Below are 27055 nucleotides of genomic sequence, written 5' to 3'. Positions count from 1 at the left end.
GTAAATTGCACTACGTGTGCTCAGGGCCTGTAAATTAAATGCTACTAGTGGGCCTGCAGAACTGCTTGTGCCGCCCACTTAAGTAGCAGTTTAAAACATGTCCCAGGCCTGCCATTGCAGTCTGAATACAGTGCTACACTGTCATGGCGACTTGGCATTTAGAACCCTTGCCAAGCCTTAAACTCCCCTTTAATTTCATATAAGTCATTTCTATGGTAGGCAATGGGGCAGGGTGTTATGTACTTAAAAGGCAGGACAAATACTTTCAAGTTTTACATCTCCTGTAGCAAAAAACCTTCCAATTTGTTTTTCACTCCTATGAGTCCTACTTCTCCCATAAAATAACACTGGGGATTCCCTATTACATTTAATAAGCTGTAATTCCTGATTGGGAAGGGGTAGATCTGTCATCTTTAGTACCTATGGAATTGTAATAATACATCCTCTTTAATGGTAAAGCCAGATTTAATGTTGCAATTTTGAAAATGCCACTTTTAGAAAGTTGGCATTTTCCTGCTCTTAGCCCTGTGTTCCTGCACCCTGTCTCCAATACCTCTTTGGGGGTGGGAGGCAGCTGAAAATGTGAATTCCCTGTAGACAGCCACATACAAAGTGAGCTTAGATGTGACGTATGGGCCATCAACATCCTGTTGGGTCATCCTGGGCAAGATGGGAGGGAGAAGCTCGCCACAGCCTCACACTTACACTTGCATAGGCTGTGTCACGACCTCACACAAAGGACCGCTTAACCCTCTCTAGTGCGTCTGGAACCAGGGCAGGAAGTGAGGACCGTTGTGCACTTCAAAGGCCTTCTTTGAAGTCTCCCCCACTTCAAAGGCACCATTGGGTATTAGAACTGGACTTCTGACCCTACCAACTCAGTACACTTTTGGACCTGTGGATACTCTGCCAGGAAGAAGGACTGCTACTCTGCTGGTCTGCTGGTCTGGAAGAACTGCTTTCTTTCTCTGCTGACCTGCTGCCCTCCTTGTCTGGGTGAGACCCACAACACTTGAACCCAGAACCAGAGTGACTCCAAAGGCTTGCTATCTTGCCTCCTGTTTTCTAAAGTTTCAGTGTCACAAAAGACTTCCAACTCATCACCTACAGCACCTGGGCTCTGCCATCTGGGAGTCTTGCCCTGCCAAGGTGAACCAATCCAGTCCTGGACAATTGGAAGTGGGTATAAACAGCTGCTCTAGTCCAAAATCCATGCATCAACGCTGTTGAGCCACTCAAACTGGTGCATCTCCATCAATGCTGACGCATCGCCACTGCTGCAAGGATCGAAGACACTGCATCACTGTCGACGTCGGCGCACCGCTGCTGCTACGCAGAACAGAAACACTGCATTGCCAACTGCACGATGCATCACCTCCATTCCTGATGCATCTTTGACTTTGTGCGGCTCGGAGCTGATGCATCGCCTGCATCTTTGGGATCGACACCAATGCATCGCCTCCATTGCTCCTCCCATCTTGCTTACGACGTTGACGCAACTCCAAACCAAGGTACTGCTTCAGTAGGCCTTGGCTGGTCCCTGTATCTGACCCATGCTCCATCACGATCGGCCTGATTTTTCAAATTTGACCCAGTCTAGCAAGACCAGATAGCCCCAGTTGGCACTTTATGCTTCTAAGCAGTAGAAATAAGTTTATTCTTTAAAAATTAATATCTCAACTTCTACTTATTTGATTTTTGTTTGTCTTATTTTGGTCATTAAATTAAGATATTTTTAACCAGGTGTGATATCTTTTTGTGTGGTGTTTTTACTGTTTACTGTTTGAAGTGTTGCCTATTACTCAACACATTGCCTTCTAGGTTAAGTCAGACCGCTCTGTGCCAAGCTACCATGGGGTGAGCACAGATTAATTTAGGGTGTGTTTGTGACTTGCCCTAACTAGGATTGTGGTTCCTGCTTGGACAGGGTGCATACCTCTGCCAACCAGAAACCAAATTTCTAACATAACACCTTCATGAATATTGAGGCACCTGTGGCTTTCTTTTTCTTGATTAATTAACTTTGGCAAGTTCAGACTAACCCTGGAGAAAACAGAGAAAGTGCATAGAGTGCCGAAAGAGTTTAAGCTAAAAGGAAACCTTGTCATACAGGTGTATGTAAGCCACCAGCCATCTATGGTCTTCAACATGGATGATCAATTCCAGAACCTCAAAGTCTTGACTCACTAAAGACTTCCGCCGGCACCTAGCAGATAATAAAGAATATTTCTCATGAACATTGACTAGAACAGATCCTTACAAAATGTTTTAATTCTAAGGTAATAGTTCAAAATGTCATTTTGACATATTTCTGTATTAACCACAGTTCAGGGTATTGTGCCTTCATTTGTAAATGTATTTAGCACTGAATATTCATTTATTGTTACATTTCTTTTATCGGGACACAACAGCATTTTTGTATGAAATAGTAGTTTTAAGGTGTTAGCTGTAATTGGATAAGAATGGTAATACTTTGTTATAACAATGCTTTTGCAAAATGTAGGAAAATGTCCTTTTTTGCATGATCATCCCTATTTTTTAGACTGATACAGGTGTTTTTTTGACTGTGCACTGAGACTCCGCCAACCACGTCCAGTGCATTGGCTCTGCCCCCAAAAAGATGGGTTATACTCTTAATTGGCATATCTATCTTACCTCTAAGTCCCTAGTATATAGTACCAAGTGTACCCAAGGGTGTGAGTGAAAAGTCACTAGTGGACTGCACAACATATTAGGCCCATATTGTGTCATCACTAGAGTGACAGTGCAAAACTTAACTGCAGGCAAGCTCACAGTAACCTGGCTGTGTAGGCTTAAACTGCAATTGGACCGGTCAAAATAACCCCTTTTGACAGGCCTAAATCCTAGTTTTAAATATTACTAACTTATACCTAGGTGAGCCTTAATGCCCCACATAAGGGTGAGTGTGTGGTATTTAAAAGTAGAACATGTAAGTGTTTTACGTAAAACATATCCTCACAGTGGCAAGAACCCAAAAGCTCCTTTCACTGTAGAAGGGTTCCATACTAAAACATTGGGAGTTAATGTTAAAATTGAATAATGTTATCTACACCTACAAACTAGCTAACCTGCTCATCTCGGTCATTTTAAAATCCTTGTTACAAATTCAGTTAATTGTAAGGTCAGATTTGCCCTGTATGTTTAACAAAAGGTGCTTTTAGAAAGTCAACTTTTGCCCGTCAAAAGCCACAAAAAGCCTATTTGCATGAGCTTCCAGCTGACACCGAATAACCCCTTGATGATGTGTAAACTTGTTCCCAGAGCTATGACAAAGGTTCTAGCTGTAGGGAGGTGTTCTGTTCTAAAGACAGGATGATTATCTGTTTAATTACCAGGACTTTAATCATCTTCAAAGAGGTATAACCCGTCACAAGCAGATGTAGGTACTACCTGGACCTGCACCTTTTTTGTCCTTCTTGCCAATCAGGCACCAATCCGAGTGGCATAATTGTGTCACCCTTAGACACCCCCTTCAGTACACGACTGGATCTGTGGAAGACAAAAGGAGGACTGCATCTATTGTTGAGACATGAGAGGAGAATCCTAAGGGCTGGACCTGCTCTCACTTACACCCACGACAAAGGACTGGATTCCAAAGGTCATTTGGCTGGCCTTCTACTAAGCTACAGTGATATAAAAGCTGCAAAAAGCCCCTTCTCATGCAAAAGCCCACCTGACCAGTTTCAACTGGACCATCCCTGGACCCCGCTGGTGACTTCTGCTGGAGTGAGTCCTTCCCCTCCAAGTGTTGCTTCTGATGCCCTCAATCCCTTGGCTGGCGTCAGAGGATACTTTTCCTGCTTAGACCTACAAACCTGGGCCTTTTGCTGACTTTTTGTCTGGAGAACCGTCGAGGGACCAGGACCAACCTGCCAGCTGATCCACCAAGGGTGCATCGCCAATGAGTCTGACTTTGCCACAACTCCTGCTACATTCTGCTCCATACACTATGACAGGCGCATCCCTTATTCCAGCAGAACCTGGGAATTTAGTATATACTCAAAACAATGGTTCACCTGGACTTCTTTTATATAAACTTTGTAGATGGGAACAGAAATGTATTCTAAATATACAATTAAAGTAGTAAAACCACTAATGCATTCTAGCCTTATGGGTGCTTTTAATCAAACTAGAAAGTATAGTAACTACACATGTATTGTAGCAATTTGTAGACCACACAGAAATTGTGCAAACATCACATACAAGGTGCAACAAGCAGACAAATCAACAAATTTGCACAAATGTGCACTGTGTCCCATGGTGAAAAAACACACAGTTGATATAAACATGTGACAGTTTTATGCACAGGCAACACATTTCATTATGTGTTTATAAATACACACATATGTGAATCAATGAAAATGGCAAATTCTTTTACACCAGTGATAATTGGTGTGCGTTGGTGTCGATGGCATTTCAAACTCTTTAGAAGTGTCCAGTTCTCTAACAGAGACTCATGATTATGGTTATTCTTCTTCTTTCTGGACTTAACCTTTGTTCTATTAGGTAATTCTCCATCCAGCATACTTTCTGACCAGTGATGTTTGTTCTTATAATTTCACAGCATTGCATACTTAGTTCCCAGGAAAGGCTGCACTGTAGTCAATAGCAGGATAACCGCCTCCTACAGGTCAGATTTCAAAAGACACAAATTGATTGAAAAACCTCAGAGCACCTGGACATTTAAGAGTCCATAATTGTACAACTATAGGAAGGACATTTAAACACAGTACCAGAACTAGCATCAAACAAATAAGAAAGTATCCAACAAGACCAAGTTGTATTCCACGCTTGTGACACCTGATAGTGTCAAACACACTGCATGGTTGCCACCGCTTAGAAGGCCTTGCCTCATAGGGGCAGCCCCTGGTACTAGACATACAAAGATATTTTTTTCCAGGTACTCCACAGTATGGGGGTCTGAAGCACAGATATCATTTTGAGGTTGCCAGGGTCACAGTTGCGACCCCTCGCTTTCCCTTTGCGACCCCTGTCACTGCCTTTGAGACCCCTGGCCTGAGAGATGGCAATATTAGTGCAAGGAACACAGGGGCAACTCATCCTTATGTACGTTGGTTGGGCTCTACTTTCTTTGTTTTCTGTCAATTTGTTAATTAGCCAAAAAGTGAATAATATTGCATTATTCAGTATGAGGGTGATGCAAAATGTAGTTAGCTGGAATATGACCCTTCCTCACAGGTCGGGTAAGTAAAAAATGCTTTTAAACGTTGAATGCGTGCTTTCCCTGTAACAGTGTGTTTATGTGAGGGAGTGTGTGTGTATTTGTAAGTGTGTGAGTCAAAGTAAAGGTCAAATGGTGTGTGATGTCACTTCCACTACCCCTGGCAATTTGGTGAACTGACGTCCATGGTCTGAAGATAGCCTAAGGGGGATGCTATAAATAATGAAATATTTCCACCAGAGGGCAGGGTTCTCCTTCAGCAGTGCTAGCAGTAGTAACTCATGAAGAATCTTTCCCTCTGCAACCAAACATGGTAGTCAGAGGCTTCCTGTAGGCTGTTGCAGGTGCCTACTCCAAGACCATGAGTCCTTGTCTCTCACAGAGTAGGACTTTAGAGTCACACGGCCTCTGTTGAGTTTACTCTCCGGAGAGACACACATATGACTCGAATCAAGATGGGATTTTATGCTCTGAAAGCAGAGAAGATCAGATGTAGCTTGAACGTCGAGTCTAGTGAGAGTTTTTGTGATCGGTCTACAAGTATTATGAACATAAATTTATTTTCACCCCGTTGAGCAGGAAATTATGTGTGTTCATTTCCTTTTCCTCCCACCTGCAATGTGCTTCTAGTTGAGTTCACTTCATAGCAGTGTCTAGCAGAGAGCCACAGTCCTGGAGGTGCATCTTTAGGGAATTCACGCCATCCTAGGCGTACCTTAAGGCGAGAATCCTGGATGTGTCATTTAGTAACTAAGAGCATGTGGTTTTAGGTTTCCCAAAGTAAAAGGGTGAAGGACAACAAGGGTTGGCAGTATTGAGTATAAAGTGGAGAGCACCTCGTGCCATGGGCGAGCTCTGGCTACACTGAATTATTGCCTTCTGGTTTGTCCTGAGGCTTGGCAACTCAGTCCCAACAAATTCTGAGATATCAAAATGCTGTGTTTGGTCTTCCCAGTGAAGTGCCACAGTCAGCAGTATTAGTGTTTTGATGACTGCCCTACTGAGACCTGGCTTCTCCCTTTCCAGCACAGCCTGCCTTTGACAGCAGATAGATTTCTCTGGGTTTAATAATGCAATCAGCACAATCATTATATCTTGTGTTTTATTTGTTCTAATAGACTCAAATCTGTAATCAAATTTAAGATACTATTTGAGTTTTCTCATTTTTAGGATATGCAATATTCACTCTTTAGGTAAAGGCAGCTTCAGCTACGCTGCTGGTGGCAAAGAGTGTCCACCAGAGGAACACAGAATGTTTGTGCCATAAACCCTTATTTGAATCTGAGCCCATGACTTGTTCCAGTACTGGGGACAGTTTCCTGACTTTTTCACATGCATATTTATACATCTCTCGAAGGGTAAACTGCATATTAGGAGGAGTTTGCTTCAAGAAGCTTGAGTGCTGACAATCTGCAAAGATACTGAGCCCAGGAGGAGATGCTGACCACATAAATCCTGAAGTGGACTAGGTGATGGGCATTGTATCCTGACACTCCTTGGAACCTTTCTACAATTTCTCAATCACATGAACTGTGCATCAAAGCAAGCTGACTGGCTGTGCCACTGCCCTTCAGCCCCCTTTTAAGCACATGAGTAGAAAGCTCATATCCCTCAACAAACACTTTCAATGCAGCGCGCCCCCCAGGGGATTGTTAGGATAAAGCAACTATGTTCTCGTTGCTTCACTTTTCCCATATTGCTCATATTTTTATCAGCTTTAGTTTGCTGTAACTTCTCTTCTATTGAACACATTCTTACCATTTTACATAACTTACTCAGTAAAGTTTTGTATTTTCAAATAAACTTGGTGTAGACTTTTTACACTCTTTATTTTTAGCAGTGTTCTTCTTTTTAACCTTGCACAATTTTACTCTGAGGACTGTCTTGTTGCTAAACTATTTATTTCTGAGGACTAGTATGCTGGACATAGCCCAACAAGTCGGCTTCTCACAATATCTGTAATATGAAAGGCCCTATCTGAGAGTCTCTAACCACTGTTTTAGTAGAATCATTTACACACCGTAATACAAATCCACGTAAACATTCTTCAACAGGCTAAGTGAGTCACAGTGTTAACAATAAGGTATCCTGACTGGTTTAACAAGCTTGGGATGATCTTGGCACCATAAAAATCCATTGAGAAAGGCTCAAAAAGTGGAGTCTCAAGCTTGCAACTACCAGGTATATGCATAGCCAGGATAGCACTGCCAGGGCACGCGATGCTATCTTCCCAAAGTTTTGAAGTTAGCTTTCTTGACATTTCTTCTAGACTTGTACCAAATCATTAAATGATGGTTCCTCCTGCTTCATCCAGGTCTTCCCGACAAAAGATTTTCATTAATAGTTATTGCACAGCTGAAATATCAGAGCTTTGCTAATTTTCTTATCATTGTGAGTCAATAGGTGAGTGACATCCAGTAATATCACTCCCTGCAAGGAGACAATAATGTTGTGTGTGCGACACTACACCACCAAAGTCAAGCCCCCGAAAACAAGAGTATCAATGAAACGCTGAGGTTTGATGAGGGGATCTCAGTCATCTTACAATAACCAATTCCCTAGAACAGTTACCTTCAGTAGCGGCTCCTCTGCTATGGCAGAGGAGCATCACCTCCCCGCCAGCAGCAAATCCTTTAACAATAAAAAGATGATAAACTAAGTTTTGTTGTTAAAGGGGTGGGGCATTGGGGATGAGGAGCACTGAGAGGAGTGCACTCTGCACTCCCCTCAGTGCGAATGTATGTTTGGCAGGCCATCTCGGGCCAGCCAAACACACATGTGCACTGTGCTCTCTCCAGCCCGGTTGTGTTGCCGGGCTAGAGAGAGCAGGCACGGGCTCCCAGTCTGAATGGGAGCGCCCTGGCTGGGCACTCCAGCCAATCCTGATGCTGCTCTGAGCAGCGTCAGGATTGGCCGCAGGGCAGGCTGGGAGCCTGTGCCTGCCTGCTGCTCAGACAACGGGGATCGGCGGCGCAGCATGGCAGTACGTTTTTTTTATTTTTTTTTATTGTATATACCCCTCCCCAGCACGCTGCCTCCAGCCCCTCTAATCTGCAACTGGTTACCTTCACACCATAGATTTGTGAGGTGTTATGCAGGGGAGAGGAGCTCACTGACACAATATAAACAATTCAATGTCCTCTTCATAGTATTTTATGGGTGTAGTAGCTGTGTAGAATGCCTCTTACGCAGCTCAAATCTTTACAGACGACGTAGGCAGGTTGGACTGGCCATTCATGTGCGAGTAAAAAGGATGCTTTTAGGGCTGCATGAGCTATCATGACCCAACCATTAAAGTGCCACAAACTTTTTGATGGAGTCTTGACAGGCACTTGGTTCGCAATGGGACTTGTAAACTTACAAATTTTGAGACTGTGGGTGCACATTTTGTCAAGTTTTTCTCAGTGAGTTTTGAGTTTTTTTATGGGACTGGTATAGTACCGACTGTGACACAAATGTTAGCCTTTTTTGTATCGGAGACACAACTTTTTATATCATGAACATGACTTTGGATAAATATTACTCCTAGACCCTGCACCTCTGAACTTAGGTCATTTTCCAAAATTCACTGTAAGCGCTAAGGGCCGGATGCGCAGAGTCTCTGCAGTTGTGGAGGTGGCTCCGCAGTTGTGGTGGAGTCTCCGCACTAGTGGCGGAATCTCTACACTGCAGTTCTCATGGTGGAGATTCCACCACATGTGCGGAGACTCCACCACAACTTCGGAGACTCCACCACAACTGCGGAGCCTCCGCCACAACTGCGAAGGCTTTTTGTGAATTGACCCAAAGGCTTTTAGCTAATGCAGCTTACTCTTTGTGCTCGAAGGTGCACCATTTGGATCTATTTTCTAAAAGTTTGCTTAGGAAGAGGGCCAGCCCCAAACACTGAAGAGGGACAGGCTCATTTGCTCATTCAATTACCCGGTGAAGTGGGGCTGGTTTTGAATGTTTTGCCTGGGCGGGTTTGGGTTCCCAGTCTGGACTCGGACACAGGCCAGCATTGCTAGGAAGACATTTGTAGTCAACAGGTTCTCAGCTGACCTGGCCACCATTATTTTGTGAGCTCACACACAGCTCCCACCGGGCAGCTGCCCAAAACGTGACACCATTACAAATAGCAACCTGAATGGCAGAGTCACCAGGTGAGCCACACTGATGTAGCACAAGTATTTTGGGAAACTGTTCCCTTGCACCACCTCTGAGAAAACTGAGGGGTTCTGCTCTGGCATCTAAGAAGTGCCTAGAAGCTGTTATTTTTTACAGTTCAAGATCCAAGTTCACATGCGCCCACAGTGACCTCGATCTTATCCTGTGTCGTTGAACCCTATGGCAGTAGTCACCAAGTTCAGCATGATATTGCAACATTAAGCTGACGCACAGCATCACCAAGGCCCAGCTGTAACCACCAAATCATGTGATGCTGGAAGATTCATTGCCCAATAGCCAATCTTCTCCCTAGTAACCTTTGCTGACAAGGACAGAAGTTCCCTTTGTGAGCACAAGTTAGTCTAGAAAGCCTTGTTGTCACCGATTGAGTGAGATTATGTTATGAAAAAGAAGTTGGCACAGAGGGCAGGTTCCAAGCATCCAATTTGCTACCATGGAAGTTATAGCACTAGTAGGACGTATTCAACTGGGGTCCCAAGTTTATGGGCATTCACAAACTCTCAAGGCAAACTACATCTTGGTCTACCCATTCTCCTTACGTAGGACTAGCTATAGGACTAGCTACTGCGTAAAGCTACACTACAGTGGCAGATAAACGTGTAGCAGTAAAACCCTTAACATGGTATCATTAAACAGCCAATAACAGAAACCAAACAGAATTTTGAAGCTAACGGGGGAACGTATTTTTAAAAAGGACGTAGTCTTCTTAACTGTGGATTTCCTAATACTTTGGGGAAAACTGCTACCTTTTTGTTTTTCATAACCGCTTGACAGCAGCCATTTTCTGGCAGGGGAAGTGAGCGGTCTAGCTATTTTTGGGGACAAGGAGGGGCTCTAAAAACAGCAGACTGGTGTGACCACGCAGCCAGTTACACAGAAACCAAATTGAATTTTATGCAGAACGTGGGAACGTGTTTTTAAAAAGGGGTACTGTTCGTTAACTGTGGTTTTTTTTACTACTTTGGGGAAAACGGCTACCTTTTTGCTTTTCTTAACTGCTTGACGGCCACCATTTTCTGGAAATGGAAGTAGGTAGTCTAGCTGGTTTTAGGGGCAAGGAGGATCTATAAAAGCAGTAGATTGGCGCAACTGCACAACGAGTGCATGCAGCAGGCGTGTCGCCGCCGTGCCGAAGGTGCGCCAAAGGCAAGCCCGTCCACGCCGGTCAGCGTCCTGGAAGCAGGCAGCACCAGCCATGCTGCCAGTTTCGATCCAGATTTGGAAAGGCAGGCCTCAAGATGACCCTATTCATGTAATGAGTTACTTAGGCTTAGGCCTAAATTAATAGGTGAGAGTGGTGGGGCAGAAACTCGGGACGAAAGTGCAGTGAAAAATACAATACTAGTTAAGGGAGGAGGTGGGAAGGTAAAGCGGCGAGGCAAAGTGATTAAATGCGGACTTATTAATGCACGCTTGTTTGTGAAACATGCCCCTGAATTAAACCTCCTACTGGAGTCAAATGAGTGGGCCCTTCTTTTTATTACAGAAATCTGGATCCCACGGTTTCAGGAGTGGATCTGGGTTTTACATGCCTGCTAGGTTATAAAGTCATCCATCAAACTAGAACAGGAAAAAGAGGTGGAGGGGTAGCGATTATTTTTAAAGCAAAATGGGTGCTAACTACCCTCCAAACAGACGTACTACAAGGGGTGGAACTGTTGGGTTTTCCCTAAAAGAAAGATGTGGGTTAGTCATCTCAGGACTTCTGTGTAATAGACCACCAGGACTCTACAGGACTTTATTCAACCATTTCTGAACTTGGTTACAAATCTTGCTATGACTCATGCCAATTTCTGGATATTCAGGGATTTAAATATTTGGGCAGCGAGTACCTTACATCATCAAAGTAGAGATTTCATAGGTTCATGTGAGACTTTAGGTCTGAAACAAATGATTAATGGCCAACACATCAAGGAGGGCATACCACTGATTTAATACTCGCGCCACCAGGCCTGATTGTAGATAGGGATCTGACCCCAGTAAGCTGGTCTGATCACTCATTAGTGACATTCGAACTAACTAGACCTAAACTAGAGGTAGAAGAAATAGCAATCAAGAAAACTGTGCAAGGAAGAGCCTGGTCTAAGCTAAAGAGAATAAATGAGAGAAAGGTATTTGACTTACAAAACTGCTATGATGAGAAAGGCTCAGTGAAGGAAACCTATGAATATTTACAGAAATCAGTCATACAGACGGTAGATAAAATTATACTTATGAAAATACTGACTGCGAAACTTAAACAGTCAGCACCTTGGTTCACAGTAATTTTGAAGGAAAGTACAACGAACTGCAGGAAATTTGAAAGCCAATGGTGTAGAGCATAGTCAGAAAACGAGAAGACACACTTAAAAACTGCATTCAATCATTACAAAAGGGAAATTAGGAAAGCCAAAGAAACGAACTATACTATGCCTATTATGGAAGTTTAAAATAAAACTAAAAAAATATTTAGTATAATGAAAGATTTTGTGAATCCTGACTGCGTGCATCAAACAGTGAAGCAATCGCAGGAATTATGCAATAACTTTTCAGATTAATTTCACAAACAAATTGAGCTAATTATAAACGACATTAAGGAAGATAATTATCCCAAGATAAATGTGAACCTCAGCTCGATGATAGGCCTACCAGTACGACCCTACTATCCGGCATTACCGACCAAGGGCAGGGGGTCTTGTAGCAAACTAGATAACATGGAAATCGTGAAAGAAGAAAAGTTCAGATAACTTGCTTTGTCTATTTCCTCAGGCTCTATGTTAGACCCAATTCTGCCCTTGCTCTGGAAAGAAAAAGCAGATGAATTATACCCGAGTCTATTAAAGGTATGCAATCAATCCCTGTCCACTGGCATAGTGTAATCTGCTTGGAAAATGCACTAGTTACCCTCTTATTGAAGAAATCCATCGGCAGACATAAATGATATTAGGAACTACCAGCCAAACTCTCTGCTTCCATATCCGGTAAAGATCACAGAGAAATATGTCAACAAGGAATTAGCCAGTTATTTAGAAAACCATGATATCCTGGAAAATGAACAGACGGGCTTCAGACGGGCACATGGCACAGAAACAGCACTAATCCATACTATGGATGAACTAAGAATGACGGTTGACGGTGGGAAGGCGGTAGTAATGATCCTGTTAGATCTGTCAGCTGCTTTTGATACTGTTAACCATCAAATATTGCTCAGTAGGTTGAAGGGAATGGGGTTGTAAGGCATCTTCTTAGACTGGGTAGAATCGTACTTGTCAGACAGGCACCAAGCAATTGTACTTCCTCGTTTCCGGTCAGAATTCAAGGAAATGGTCCATGGGGGTCCCCAAGGCTCAGCGCTAAGCCCCATTCTCTTCAATGTGTATCTACGGTCATTACTGATTCTGATCAAATCATATGGGATTTTGTTTGTGAACTATGCGGACAACTCCCAGATTATCCTATCCCTAGATGATAACAGTTTGATCCAGACAGATAGGCTGCACACCTGCCTACTAGAGATGGAAAAGTGGTTCAAGCAGAATACTCTGAAATTTAACGAAAGTAAAACCGAGTTTCTATGCAGCTCCCCTTCCAAAGTGTTGTTTTCACTGCCAAGCATTTTCTGGCCCAAGAATAACACTGAGAACATCAATACTGCCCAGATGATTCGAAATCTGATCTTTATGAAGGAAAATCTATCAATGGAAACCCATATTAATAAGACGGCTGTTACATGTTATGGTTTGCTGAGAAATCTAAGAAAGATTATTCCATCATTACCGCAGCCAGCAAGGAATATGGTGGTGCAATGTACGGTTTTAAGCAGAATTGACTATTGTTATGCACTTCTGCTTGGTGCCCCTGAGTATCTACTTAAAAGGCTCGATTGGGTTAAAAAAATAACAGCAAAGCTTGCACTTAATAAATCTGGATTTGATTTTGCCTCAAGCACCTTAAGAGAGCTACACTGGCTACCAGTTAAAGAAATAATTGTTTTTAAAGCAATGTGTGCAGTCTTTAAAGCCTTAAATGGTGCAGGGCCTACACTTCTGCAAAGAAAATTTAGTCACTATAGGCCTCAGAGGATCCTATGATGTGCGTCAGTTTACCTACTCTGTGTCCCAAGTTTCAGGAAGACAAGGTCTGGCGGTAGGTCCTTCCAGGTTAAGGCTGCTCTGCTATGGAATAAATTGCTGGCATCCCTTGGCACTGATGGAAATACGAATAGCTTTAGGAGGAACTTAAAAACATGGCTCTTCCCTAAATAAAAAGCTTGAACGTGGTTCAGCTTGCCGTTGCAGTTTTGAGACGTTTTATGTGCCACAGGCAGTTTGCTAGCACCAAAATACAAGTTAGGTGAACAATGCACTTTATAAATGCTTGTTAATAATGATAATAATTAACAATTATCTTTTTGTGGGTCAGGGAGGTCAAAAGGGAAGAGTAGCTGGGAACTCTTTGCCCCAGGCACCACCTCTCCTGTTACAGGTATTTAAATAATAAAACAGAATGCCTTATCTGTTCCTTTTGAATGGACCTAAATTGGCATCACCACTAGTTGGTGCCAAGCGGTGTTTTCACTTTCCCCGGAGCCCATGTCTTCCTTAGTACAGCTTTTTCTTGGCTTATAAACCTACGAGAGTGCCCTGTTAAAGCTTTTGCCCATGAAAGCTTCTGACATCCCTGTTATGGGTAGCTGTTGGGCCCACAGGCGGTCTGTGAATCAGATTCAATGTGTTTATGTCTAAAGGCGTTTACGCAAAAAGACCAGATGATGGATGAATGCTAAACAATGGAAATATTCACAAGTCACAAGGATCTGGGTTTAATCCATTTTGTTTTGCCCGCCACACCATCCCAGTTTGGACCCAGCCATATGCAAATCAGTCTTGACCCTGTTACCCATGGAAACAGTCCAACCCGAACTGCCAGGTCAGGTCCTCCCTGGACCGGAATCAAGCATCCTGGGACCCGCTACAGGGTATCGCCCCCTCATCTGCCACCCTAGAATCCAGACGTTTTAAGGCATGAGCAAAGAGGGAAATTGTCCAAGGCCCTAACTTTCCAAGGGGCCTTCAGGGAAAGAGAACCACCTCTCTATTCTATTTTTTCTATCTAAACCTGTCTACCTCTCTGCCTACCTCTACTTCTTACTCTGTCATCCCGGTGTCATCTTAAGGTTTTTGGGGACACCATGCAGGACAAACTTCAGCTGTTTTTGTGTGACCCTGTGAAAGGTTTATATATAATTTAGTATTCCTTGGCATCATGTTTTCTTGAATTCGCAGGAAATGGGTAAAAAAATTCAAATGCGTTACGTGGCCCCAATCAAAATATGTCTTGCCCCGGGACCCGAAAGTCCTTAAAATGGACAGTTTAAGGCAACTTTCCATTAAACGTCGACCACACTAGGAACAGGATGCATTATTGAGTGTTTTTCCACACTTGGGGAGTTATAATGAACAAGTTGTACATAACATATACAAAACTTATCATCAGAAGCAGTATTATGTAAAATCAAAAGAAGCGACAAAGGAATGTGCTCATTAAATGTACAAGTTTACATAATTTTAGTCCCTTTCCACATATCATGTGTGGATCTCTGCGTTGCCAGTGAAACACAACAAAAATTGCTTCTTGCGCTTCTAAGTATGAAACAACTGAGGGGGTAGATTGCCTTAATTATACCGACTCTGTCTTCGGTGGCCAGCCTTGGTTCCTGGCTTCAAAGCAACAAAAAAAAAACAGTTACATTAAATTAATATCGACCATGTATAAAGTGCACGCTACAAATTGTCTCCTGGTGCACATAACCATGTTTTCATTAACAAACTCGGCGGTCCTGGATTCAGCCACCTTGGAAGGATAACAGGGCTCGTGGGCCCTGCCAACATTTAATCCGTGACCTTCGGGTGGCGCACAGGGCGCTCCAGCAGGTGCTTTACTCGCGGGGTGTGTACAGTTTGACTAGCATTCCCAGGCGCCTGGCCGGGGAGGAGTAGGGGGCAACTGCAGTCTTTTCAACAGCATCTTGCAGCAGAACGGTCGGTGTCTTCAGCGCCCCCCGCAACCCACCTCCGCCACCTCAGGGGGACGCGGCACACTGTGAGTCTAGAGGTGATCCCGGGCACCCGGCCCCTACGGGGCATCTCCATCCTTGTCACTCTCATCACATCCCCGTGGGCTCCTCCTGCAGCAGTACAGGAAGGAGGAGAACGGCGCCCCTCCCCCCGCCTTCCCAGTAACTGCAAAGGCTGCTAAAAGCCCTGCGTCGAATCAAGCAGGAATCCTACTCTAGTCACGTCAGTGTTGGCAGCGATGAATGGAGCGCACCGCGTAGCCGCTCTACAACAGGTACTACGGTAATGCGCAGAGTGGGGGCTGAAGTCCCAGTCTCACGGACGAGTACTGTAGAAAGCAGTAGGTGCCCACTCTGCACCGGCACAGGAGCGGTGCTACCGGTGCCCCCTCTGCACCAGCACAGTGGCCAGGGCTACCGGTGTCCACTATGCACCAGCACAAGAGCCGGGGCTGCCGGTGCCCACTCTGCACCAGAGGAGCGGAGCTACCGGTGCCTACTCTGCACCAGCCAGGGCTACCGGTGCCCACTCTGCACCAGCACGGGAACCAGGGCTGTCGGTGCCCACTCTGCACCAGCACAGGGGCCAGGGCTGTCGGTGCCCACTCTACACCAGCACAGGGGCCACGATTGCTGTCGGTGCCCACTCTGCACCAGCACAGGAGCTAGGACTGTCGGTGCCCACTCAGCACCAGCACAGGGGTGACGACTGCTGTTGGTTCCCACTCTACACCGGTGCTGGGTCTGTCGGTGCCCACTCTGCACCAGCACAGGGGCCAGGGCTGTTGGTGTCCACTCTGCACCAGCACAGGAGCTAGGACTATCTGTGCCCACTCTGCACAAGCATAGGGACCAGGAAGGTAGGTGCCCACTCTGGACCAGCACATGGGCCAGGGCTGTCGGTACCCACTCTGCACCAGCACAGGGGCCAGGGCTATTGGTGCCCACTCTGCACCAGCACAGGAGCTAGGACTATCTGTGCCCACTCTGCACAAGCATAGGGACCAGGAAGGTAGGTGCCCACTCTGGACCAGAGGAGCGGAGCTACCGGTGCCTACTCTGCACCAGCCAGGGCTACCGGTGCCCACTCTGCACCAGCACGGGAACCAGGGCTGTCGGTTCCCACTCTGCACCAGCACAGGGGCCAGGGCTGTCGGTGCCCACTCTCCACCAGCACGCACAGGGGCCAGGGCTGTCGGTGCCCACTCTGCACCAGCATGCACAGGGGCCAGGGCTGTCGGTGCCCACTCTACACCAGTACAGGGGCCACGATTGCTGTCGGTGCCCACTCAGCACCAGCACGGGGACCAGGGCTGTTGGTGCCCACTCTGCACCAGCACACACAGGGGCCAGGGCTGTCGGTGCCCACTCTGCACCAGCACAGGGGCCACGATTGCTGTTGGTGCCCACTCTGCACCAGCACAGGAGCTAGGACTGTCGGTGCCCACTCTGCACCAGCACGGGAACCAGGGCTGTCGGTGCCCACTCTGCACCAGCACAGGGGCCAGGGCTGTCGGTGCCCACTCTACACCAGCACAGGGGCCACGATTGCTGTCGGTGCCCACTCTGCACCAGCACAGGAGCTAGGACTGTCGGTACCCACTCAGCACCAGCACGGGGACCAGGGCTGTCGGTACCCACTCTGCACCAGCACAGGGGTGACGACTGTTGTTGGTGCCCACTCTGCACCGGCGCTAGGTCTGTCGGTGCCCACTCTGCACCAGCACAGGGGCCAGGGCTGTTGGTGCCCACTCTGCACCAGCACAGGAGCTAGGACTATCTGTGCCCACTCTGCACAAGCACAGGGGGCAGGGCTGTCAGTGCCCACTCTGCACCAGCACGCACAGGGGCCAGGGCTGTCGGTGCCCACTCTACACCAGCACAGGGGCCACGATTGCTGTCGGTGCCCACTCTGCACCAGCACCGGAGCTAGGACTGTCGGTGCCCACTCTGCACCAGCACAGGGGCCAGGGATGTTGGTGCCCACTCTGCACCAGCACAGGAGCTAGGACTATCTGTGCCCACTCTGCACAAGCATAGGGACCAGGAAGGTAGGTGCCCACTCTGCACCAGCACTGGGGCCAGCGTTGTCGGTGCCCACTCTGCACCAGCACAGGGGCCAGGGCTGTCGGTGCTCACTCTGCACCAGCATGGGTGTCAGGGCTTTTGGTGCCCACTCTGCACCAGCACAGGGGCCAGGGCTGTTGGTGCCCACTCTGCACCAGCACAGGTGACAGGGTTGTAGGTGCCCACCCTGCACTAGTACAGGGACTTTATAGACAGCATCAGGGTGCCTGGACACTCCGCACTAAGGATGTGTGAAAGGCAATGCATACCCATTCTAAACACGAACTGTGACCCAGGCTCCTGGTCCCCATATGCGCAGCACTAGGGTCCGTAAAAGGCCACGAGTGCCCACTCTGCTCACTACAGGTTCACCAGAAGGCACTGGGCACCAAAGCAGCACTAGCACCTGCGCACGATTGGTCTTCTGGTGCCCATGTTCACCAGCACAGGTGTAGAATAGGTTTTTTTGGTGCCCTCTCTGCACCAGGACAAAGAAGGGCTTGGGTGTCCGCTCAGGAACTGTCTGCCCATGCTGTGGTGTCCACTCTGCACAAACACAGGGACTGTACAGCCAGACTCATAGTGCCTTGCCCACTCTGCACCAAGACAGGATCTATGAAAGGCATTGCACGCCCACTCTATGCCAGCTCAAGGACTGTAAAGCCAAGCCCTTGATACCCACTGTGCACAGCACAGAATCTATAAAAGGCCATGTGTGCCCACTTCAACAATTGTATCTGCTTTCACAAACCTTCCAGACACCTCTGCTTGACGGGACTCCTCTACTTGCACAAATCCTCGCATACGGGAGGACAGACCTGGAGCTTCAGCCTTCTGGAAGGACAGACCTGGAGGTTCAGCCTTCTACATCGCTCGTAGGGAATGGAACGACCTGCTGCTACACATCTAAGCCTCCTCATCACTTCTTGAATTGTTCAACAACCAGAACCTGGCTTTTCTAGTAGTCCCACTAGGCCCGAGGTGTGCCTAGACTCACACCTGCTCAGTGCCAGGATACTCTCCCGGGTGATAGTGCCCTTTACAAATCTGCATAACAACATAGTGGGCATTGGGTGGCAAAGCAGGGCTAGCATCAGCACTATATTTGTATTTTGATGCCAACTTTCCCCACCAGAGGTGCAGTATAGGGCCATGAGTGCCTTCTCAGCACCAAGACTGGGGCAACACAGAACACGAAGTGTCCACTGGACACTAGCACAGGACTACGGAAGGTGACAGATTCCCGCTCTGCATCAGCACCAGTGTCGCACAGTGCCCTGGGCACAGTACAGAAAGTTACAGAATGCCATTTGTGCCCTCTCCCCCTGGCCCAAAAGACCCCAGGGCCCACTCTGTACTAGACACGGGCATAGGGGCCTATAGAGCACTCTCCTTGTACGCAGGGGGTCTTGGGTGCCCACGCTTCCCTGAGGCTCTCAGATGCCACGCCACATACAGGATTCAGTGCCTTAATATGTTGATGAGTGTTCACTATGCACCCATACAGGATCTATATAGTGTGTGTATCCATCCGATACAGAGTGTTCTTGTGCCCACTCGGCAGCACTATAAAGACTGGCATGAGTGCCCACCCAGTGCCATCAAGGGGGTACAGTTCATAGCCCCTCGTGGGTGCTGAGTGGGCATCCATGTCTTTCTGATAGTGTTGCAGAGTGGGCACCAGAGCCATGTGAGCAGAATGGGCACCCCTGGCCCTCCATCTGCAGAGGGCATCTGCTCCCTCATTCACCACAACAGGATGTAAAGAAGGCCCTGTGTGCCCTCTCTGCACCAGCGAAGGGGCCGTTTCTTTCTCTGATGTCCACTCCGCTTCTGAGGCCCTGAGTGCCCTCTCTAAACCAGCGAAGGGAGCCGTTTCTGTCTCTGATGTTCACTCTGCTTCTGAGGCCCTATGTGCCCTCTCTGCACCAGCGAAGTGACCGTTTCTGTTTCTGATGTTCACTCCGCTTCTGAGGCCCTATGTGCCCTCTCTGCACCGGCGAAGTGACCGTTTCTGTCTCTGATGTCCACTCCGTTTCTGAGGCCCTGCATGCCCTGAGCCCTCTCTGCAGCAGCGAAGGGGCTGTTTCTGTCTCTGATGTCCACTCCGCTTCTGAGGCCCTATGTGCCCTCTCTGCACCAGCACAGGAGCCTGCCCTCCCTGCTTGCGTGGGCCCTGCTCCTTATCACACCCCAGCAGGGACAGCTGGCACCTTCTTTCAGCCGCTTCTCCCTCGGCCCTCTACAGGCCCCTCCAGTGCTTAATTTCAGCCGGTGGTTTTCGGTGTGGGGCATCTGCAATTACCTCTTCAAGGGAAAGCGCATATTTTTCGGCTTCAAGCATTTACCGCAAGCAAAATGGGGTCCCGGGGGGGGAGGAGGAGGAACGAGGAGTCCCCCCCGGGATCATTTGGGAAGGGTGCTACTGCCTGCGACGCTGTTGGGCGTCCGGGGTGCCATTTTAGGTGGGAGGGTGGATTATTTAAACAGCCATTTTGTGGCCAGGTCACCATTTTGTTGAAGGTGACCTGGTGGCCGGAGTTAAGGCAGTTAGGGGGAACGACCATTAGTCGGAGATGGACAGGCAGGAAACTGCACATTAGCGGACAGGTTCAAAAGAAGCGGGTAGGACAGGGGAAGGCAGGAAGAGAGTAGGGAGGGGGAGGGCAGGCTAGGGGAGGGAGAGGACTGGGGATAAGTTTATCCAATGTCTAGTGATGCTTTAGTTTTGTGAGGCAAAGGTGGGGGCCCAGGTGGGGGGGGGGAATTGGCAGGGGCACCTGTTCCAATAAAGCGGCCTTTTACACACAAACAAGTTTGTGGTGTTGTTCACTCCTTCCCAAGACACATATGGGAAAGACGGAAAAACACGAAAAGCGTCACAAAGAAAGAAAGCTGCAGGAGTGAGCTGAGAGGGCAGGGACTGGCTATAAATGGATTGTAGAGGCCCGAGATAGCTTCAGGATTACTCTGCCTCAGTATTCGGTGCTCGCACACTTAATTGCAGCAGCTTCGTGTTTCAAAGGAAATCTTTGGGCACCGGCCCGTTTTTATTTACAAATTAAGCACTGGGCACTCTATTCACAGTACCACCTCACCTACAAATTAAGCACTGGGCACTCTATTCACAGTACCACCTCACCTCACGGTGAAGAAAGCCATATCGTAAATGAAGTCAGAAAAAGTTGAAAATAATCCTTTGGGTAGTGACAGAGGTCTGCGTGTATCCTGCCCCTGGCCAGAGGGATAAAACAACATGCTGCGCCCCTCCCCTTCCCCACAGGAGGCAGTAAGGGGCCCCTAAGACTCCGGTATCTCACCAATGTTCATAGACTGACGCAGAGTGGGGGGGTGGGGTTTGAAGGGCGATCCACGTGCCTAGAAGCCCTTTTAGGGTAACGTCACGCTCTATAAATTCTAAAAATCAAATATAGCGGTATTAATTTGTGGGTTCTAAGGTAAATGGGAGTCAAAGGGTGACCCTGCAGGGCTCTCTCCCTGATACACCGAGCAGAACTCTGTGAGAAATATTTAAAAGTTTATAAAGCAAAACACACACATATATGTGTGTATATATATATATATATATATATATATATATATATGTATATAATCTGTACAATTCGCGTTCCCAAATTCAGTGCTGTGCTAAGTCAAAAAAATTGTATTTGCGAGTATATTATTAGTTGCACGATTGTTGTAAATGATGCGTCCATGGGCACTGCTAGGAATGGCACCAAAATGTGACCCTCTTTCCATAGAACATTTGCAAATAACACCTTTACAGGTGCTAACAACCCTGCACTGCAGGATACGGGAGGGGGAGCTATAAACCCCTCCTGCTAGAATTGATCCAGTACAATGGGAGCAGGAGCCACCAGCTGCGTCCCTACGGCACGGGGCACACCGTACGCGTCTCGCTCGAGGATTACGGTAATAGGTTTGCCCAGTAAGCCTCCAAAGCACGGCGCTATTATGCTACTAGGGCAAGCGCCCGTGAAATGGAGGGATAAATGCGCCAGCAGGGTACTGAGCAGCATTCAGTAGTCTACCCCCACCCCTCCCAATCGCCCTACGCCGTGGTCGCTGCAGCGCAGGCCTCCATCTGTGGGCTCAGTGTACCCCAGTAGACATGGGGTGCCAGTATCTCCCCGGACTACTGCCTGCTCCAAAGATATGTGTGCAGCCTACAAATCTCAAGTTGGGATCCCCGCTGAACCAACTCAGCTTTTCATCATTCTAAGGCCGATAAAAAGGCGTGCGCCACCGTTAGGATAATAAATAAAGGGGTAAAGGACACCGAAGGCGCAGGTTTTAACAGTAAACAAGGTATAAACATACATTAGGTTGGAATCCCGATTAGGACAGTTTAGTCGTTCGCTATCCTGGCGTCAAGTAGGACAGTGCTTTGAAGATGCAATCCCACGCGTAAACACTAAAGGACTGTTATGAAAGTACACAAACGTAAGACTCCATGCTTTGTATTTTAGCGGGGACACCTATATACTTGTAATTCTAGGCGCTGGTGAAATGCTGCATGCCATATATTGCCGCCTCGGAGCGCTTGCAGGACAGCGGTAGGGGGAAGGTGGCAGGGAGCAGCGCACAGCCTGGTGGTCCGGGAAGCTCCGGCGCTTCACATGGGGTCAGGCATCGCAGACTGATTCCTCGAGAGCCGCCTTGAGGCCGCATGTAGAGACGGGCAAGCCTTGAGCCTGGGCGCCCGGAGTGAGAGGAACCGGCCTTCGAGATAAGAGTGCGCGTCAACGAGGGGTGAGAGCGCAGCGGAGGGGCTGGCTGTCTGCCAAGAGTGCGTCCTCCAAGCCTTGGTCCGAGCGCGCATCCTTTCAGCATTCAGACGCTGATAACAGGAACAGCAAGGAGTTCATCTAACAATGATAGTTATTATTCAAGCAGCGAGACTGTGTGTGATGGGCGCTAACCAAATGGTCACTTTGTATTAAAAGAAAGAACCACATGGTCAGCTTTGCTACAGTGGTGGAAAACAACGGCCATGAAAGAAGAGACAGGATGAGGCTGATTTAAAGATAGGAAAAGGGATACATTGAAAGACGTCGGTCAAAGGGGAGGGCGAGAGCAGCTTTTCCCTGCCAAAATGGGTGTTTGAGGTGAGACGGGACGCGGGGGAACTCGAGACTGGTGCAGAACCAGGGGGAGCAGGAGAATCTTATCGGAGATCATGAAAGGGTTAATTGATTGTGCGGGGCAGACAAGGATGGGCACGGGGGTGACCGGGGCTCGATTATTAGGGAGAGGATGTGGCGTAATTGTCAGAGGAGCTGAGTTTGGGGGACCAGGTTCGAGTCTCGGCGTCGACTCAACATCCTGTAATTCTAGGCAAATCAACTAATACTGTAATCATAAACCGGTTAATGGGAAGAGAAAGGTGGAGATATTTATCCTTCCGAGGTCGGAACGAATTGGGTACTAACAGTAGTATATGCACGTGCACTTTGTAACGCGCTTTATCGTAAACTCTATAATAAATAACTGATTAATATGCACTCAGTGGTGAAGAGAACAGAGGTTTAAAGAAAGGCAGCGCATAGTGGGAGGGAGGCGCTTTAAAGCGCGGATAGGATGTGTGTGACTCAAAGGAATCGCGAAGGGCGCGAGGTATAAACTGGGGGCGGAGGCCAGGTTAACGGGGGCACTTTTGCTTACAGATCAGGTGGCTTGTTCTAAAGGTTTACGCGAACCATTTAGTCTAATAAGACTGAGAACGGAGATCTGGAGAGATGCAGCCCAAGGCTAGGTCGGAGGGGTCTCTTCTGAGCCCCCCTGAGGCGGTGGATACTCGCATGACCCGAGGAGGGTCTGTGGTCCCAGGGTCTGTGGCCCTAGGTACGTGCACTGCGTCGGGTCTGTGGTCCCAGGGACGTGCACTGCGTCGGGTCTGTGGTCCCAGGGACGTGCACTGCGTTGGGTCTGTGGTCCCAGGGTCTGTACAGCGTCGGGTCTGTGGCCCCAGGGACGTGCACTGCGTCGGGTCTGTGGTCCCAGGGACGTGCACTGCGTCGGGTCTGTGGTCCCAGGGTCTGTACAGCGTCGGGTCTGTGGCCCCAGGGCCGTGCACTGCGTCGGGTCTGTGGTCCCAGGGACGTGCACTGCGTCGGGTCTGTGGTCAGGGCCGTGCACTGCGTCGGGTCTGTGGCCCCAGGGCCGTGCACTGCGTCGGGTCTGTGGTCAGGGCCGTGCACTGCGTCGGGTCTGTGGCCCCAGGGACGTGCACTGCGTCGGGTCTGTGGTCCCAGGGACGTGGTCTGTGGTCCCAGGGACGTGCACTGCGTCGGGTCTGTGGCCCCAGGGCCGTGCACTGCGTCGGGTCTGTGGTCCCAGGGCCGTGCACTGCGTCGGGTCGGGTCTGTGGTCCCAGGGTCTGTACAGCGTCGGGTCTGTGGTCCCAGGGGCGTGCACTGCGTCGGGTCTGTGGCCCCAGGGCCGTGCACTGCGTCGGGTCTGTGGTCAGGGCCGTGCACTGCGTCGGGTCTGTGGCCCCAGGGACGTGCACTGCCCACTCGGAGGCAGCGGGGTGCGCATCCGCCTCTCCGCGGCAGCGGCCGGGCTTCCTTCCCTTCCCTACAGTGCGCACCGCTGGGGGAACCGCTTCCTTGCCTGTGGACGCGCTGGTGCCGGGGCACCTGTCCGACCCCTCTCCAGTGCTGCCGCCGCCTGATGGTCTCCGGGGGGCTCCTGCGGGGTTTATGCAGGTCACCGGCGCCCCAGCAGCAGGGAGGCTCTCTCCCAGCCCAGCTCCCTCTCTGCAGGGTCACAAAGGCAGCTGCCACCCTCCTGCCCGCCGCTGAGAGCTCTGAACCCCCCACCTCCATCACAGCCCAGCGCCCTCGCAAGGACCACAGCGAGCCAGGCGTGCATACAAGCGCTGGGGTGCTACAGGCCAGCGCACACTTCCGTTCAGCAGCTTCCCAGCGCACAGTCCCTCCCGGGCGGCGGTCGAGACAGGACAACACCGGGCAGAGTGCACAGGTGCTGCCGGCTGGAAAGCGAGAGCCACACAGCACATCCCCGGCTCTTACCGTGCAGTGGAGGTCGGGGGAGCGCAGGTGCAGCCAGGAGGGGGGTTCTCAGCAGCCCCAGCAGCAGCTCAGCCTCTTGCTTCCCCCCATGCCAGGCGGACGGTGCTGATGGCTGCAATGCGCCCGCCGCCGCCGCTGCTGCTGGAGATGAAATGTGCCAGGGAGACAGTGGCAGAGGCAGTGAGCTGCACATGCTCCCTTCCGACGAGCCCTGCTTCCTTTAACCCCCTCGCCACCGCGGCCTCCCCCGTGTCCTCCCCGCCCAAGTTCAAGGAGCGCCAGAGAGTGGCATTGTTCATTCGCTCTTAATTCAGCCTGACCTGCTCCCGACCTGCCATTCACAGGAACCGCCTGCCGTCAGCGGCCCTTGCTTCTGGCACAGATCCAAATTAACACGACTTGATAAATGCCCGCGGTCTGCGGGGCAAGTTACATTTAATTGTAAACGCAGAATAAGACAATATTGTCTGGGGAAGCAATAAAGGAGGGTGAGGTTGTATTTGTTTCTGAGTTCACAGTCAGGTGATTACGCTTGACTCAACAAGTATATCAGCAAGTTTTTCAGCTGTTGCTTAGTTGGCACAGATGTTATTTTTACGTTTTTTTTTTATCTAGCATTTTGAATAGCGAAATATTGCCAAGAAAAATCCTGGCACCAAAATTATCACCCAAAAATACTAACACAAACATCGACTTTATGGTACTTCGTATATAAGGTCAACAATATCGACAGGTAATATAGAAGACCACAATATCAACAAGCATTTGCAATGCAACGGGTCTCGCATTTCTCCGAGTTAGAGCTATTAGTAGTTGTAAACTCCCAACCGGACTTTTCTTGCCTCATTAAATGGAAAAAAAACGGGCGCGATCGCGCTGCTAAAAAAATGGAAATAGAAACAGACTCAGGGTCGATGTCATGCAAAGTGCTCGACTTTTGCCAAGCAAGATCGCGCTGCGAAAAAAGAGAAAAAGTACTCCGCATACCAGGTGGAAAACAGCGGGCCTCATATGTTTTCAGTACTTGGTCACTGCGCTCGAGGAGAGCTAACCACCAGAAAAGGCATGACGTATGCATGTCTTCCACTAATGAAAGCAAGCAGATTTTAAAAGGCAAAGCCCACGAACCAATGAAAGACTCTGACGTGACATGGGCGGGGCTCTGAGCCCTTTTCTAACTACTACAGCGTCTCACAAGCGATACGCGTGCGCTAGCACATGCTATTGCAGGCTCGACCCTAAAAAATGGGTAAGTATATTACATGTGAAGTATTATACACTATACATACTATCAAACATCTAACTTTAAAAATAACTTGTACATACGTATTGTATAAAGTTATATTAAAAATGTATGTTATAAAATTAAACTACAAATGTAAAATAATTGCAAACAATAATAAATGTGGTCAAACATGGCACGCGTGTAGCAGCGTCCATCCGGAGCTCCACTGTCTGAGACATTAAAGAGGCGAATGCGGTAGACCTGGGCCCCTGCTTTGGCTAACATTTAGCAGGAAACTGCCAGGGGGAGCCGGGACCACAGCCCAGAGTTCCCTGTCATGCCGCTTCTCCAATAACATAGAGGGGCAAGTCATGAACCATCCCGCCGGCCGAGTTCTCAAGATGGCGACCGCCACGCCACTCAGAGGACGGCCAGTGACTGCTACGGATATCTGTATGTAGCAGCACCATGCCAAACTGATCATCGGAATTCCCACCTTCCACAGCAATCGGAGCTCGCTGATGGTGCCCTCCCACACTCATAGGGCGAAGGCCCGCAACCAAAGGGTGCTCGAGGGGCCGGAGCGGAAACCCAGCTGAGGCCCTCGAGTAAAATCGCGCCGATGTGGGGTGCGAAAACAAAGGAGGGGGGCCCGGAAGTGGTCTTTCCTCAAGGCCCCCCCTTTCTCGACGCCCTGGGACAGGCGGAAGAGGAAGGAGGGGGGGCAGTAAAATTTAGCTTGGCCCAATGGGGGCCACTGCAGTTTTTGAATTTTATGTGAGTGCCTCTGTGGCACGATTGGGGTTTTAAAGAAGGCTGCCCGGACCAGAACCCTTTTTCTTCGTTGGGGCGGCCGGGCAGCGACTCAGCACGGACAGGTAGGCAGCGAGGACCATCGCGACCAGCAAGGACCAGCGAGACCAAGGACGCAACGAGGACCAGCGCAACCAGGGAGGCAGCAGAGCAGTTCCACAAAGCAAGGACTAAGGACCAGCACGACCAGGGAGGCAGTGAGGACGAGCGCAACCAGGGAGGCAGCGAGGACCAGCGCGACCCGGGAGGCAGCGAGGACCAGCGCGACCCGAGAGGCAGTGGCGTGGTTGCAAGAAAAGCAGGAAGCGTACCTCGAGGACGCAAATGACCTTCGGATCCGGCAGAGCTGGATCGTTCTGGACCCCAAGACGCCTGCCCCGAGTGGAGGGCCCATGAAGCAGCAGTAGTTTAGTCAGGTGGGCCACGATAGTCTGCAGCGCACGGACCGCGCTACAAAGAAAGTCGAG

The 27055-nt window shown here is 48.9% G+C and overlaps 1 protein-coding gene across 1 annotated transcript in view; it reads right to left on the bottom strand.

Moving 5' to 3' along the window:
* Positions 1–24776, bottom strand: part of TMEM229B (transmembrane protein 229B) — a 172774-nt gene extending 147998 nt beyond the window's left edge. Inside the window, exon 1 of the mRNA XM_069208831.1 lies at positions 24551–24776. The gene's annotated coding sequence lies outside the window, so the exon portion shown is untranslated. The remainder of the gene's footprint in view (positions 1–24550) is intronic.
* Positions 24777–27055: the final 2279 nt, after the last annotated feature.

Source organism: Pleurodeles waltl, chromosome 9, assembly GCF_031143425.1.
Source record: "Pleurodeles waltl isolate 20211129_DDA chromosome 9, aPleWal1.hap1.20221129, whole genome shotgun sequence".
Taxonomy (NCBI): Eukaryota; Metazoa; Chordata; class Amphibia; order Caudata; family Salamandridae; genus Pleurodeles; species Pleurodeles waltl.
Note: the sequence above shows the minus strand (reverse complement) of the source record. Positions and strands in the feature narration are given on the sequence as shown.